The following is a 1,060-nucleotide window of genomic DNA, read 5'->3' as shown; positions in this document are numbered from 1 at the left end:
AGAGAGGAGTGGATCTATTAAATTGCTTTGCATTATTACCTGGGAGATGCTGCCCTCAGCCCTTCAAATTATAGACTGTTTAAAAAATAGTCTATTAGACCAGTACAAACGAAGGTACACACTAGTGCAAACACATATTAAAGTTCAATCTACCGCAGACTCACCAGTCTTATAATATGGAGCAGGTACAGCCATCTGTGCTGTGACCTCCAACCCCTTCACTTGTGTTTTGGGTGGGGCCACCAGGTAGATGAGTCCTCCCCAAAGGTTCCAAACTTGTATCATCTCTGAGGTGACAGGAAATCGCTCATGGACAGACGGTGGTCTCTTCAGGACATCGTTCTTGTGCAGAGAATCAGTTTGACATCCTATCTGAATCTGCAGAAGAAAAGGAAAATGCATTATAAGCAATAATACAAGCAAAAATATAATAATATAAGCAATACCACAAAGTGTGCAACACTGTAAAAAGGAATAACTAAAAATTGCAATGACTGCTCTGTGTTTAAACAACTAAATGGCCTGAAACAGCTTACAGTATCTATTCACCAGAGACAAGTTTTGTGTCTGGAATTTTTCAGTTTCTGGCACCTCGCTATCTTTAGGTAACAAAGTTGCAACATTCTGAGTGAACTGAAAATCAATTGATTTCATATGCTGTACCTTCCAATTCTTTTTGACAATCTGAGGTGGTATAGCGATGTAGGTCTTCATACCAGGAGAGAGGTAGAGACCTGTACTGATCCACTCTTCCTTATCTGAAACACACAATTATAAAAGATGACAGTCAGGGACGTTTACATGTATAAAATATGCATTTAAAAAATGTATTTCACAGTTTTCAGTGTCTACAAAGAGGTGCATGTATTAATACTGTGTGACACTGAACAACAGGCATTGCTACATCATGCTGAACGATGCTGTACAATTTAAATTTGTACCTAAATTCAAATAACCACATTCACATTTTTGAACACAGCAGTGAGATCTGACCTGCTGTATCAACATCAACCTTGATCCGGTGGTTATAGACAACAGGCATCATTGGGTTGTCCTTGAT

General features: G+C 38.9%; 1 protein-coding gene across 1 annotated transcript in view; it reads left to right on the top strand.

Moving 5' to 3' along the window:
* Positions 1-1,060, top strand: part of pnkp (polynucleotide kinase 3'-phosphatase) — an 8,506-nt gene that overhangs the window by 1,731 nt on the left and 5,715 nt on the right. The gene's annotated exons all lie outside the window — the stretch shown is intronic.

This window comes from Pundamilia nyererei, unplaced genomic scaffold (genome assembly GCF_000239375.1).
Source record: "Pundamilia nyererei isolate P.nyererei 1_Seehausen unplaced genomic scaffold, PunNye1.0 scaffold00636, whole genome shotgun sequence".
NCBI classification, from domain to species: Eukaryota; Metazoa; Chordata; class Actinopteri; order Cichliformes; family Cichlidae; genus Pundamilia; species Pundamilia nyererei.
The sequence above is the reverse complement of the archived record's forward strand: the minus strand, read 5'-3'. Positions and strand labels throughout refer to the sequence as shown.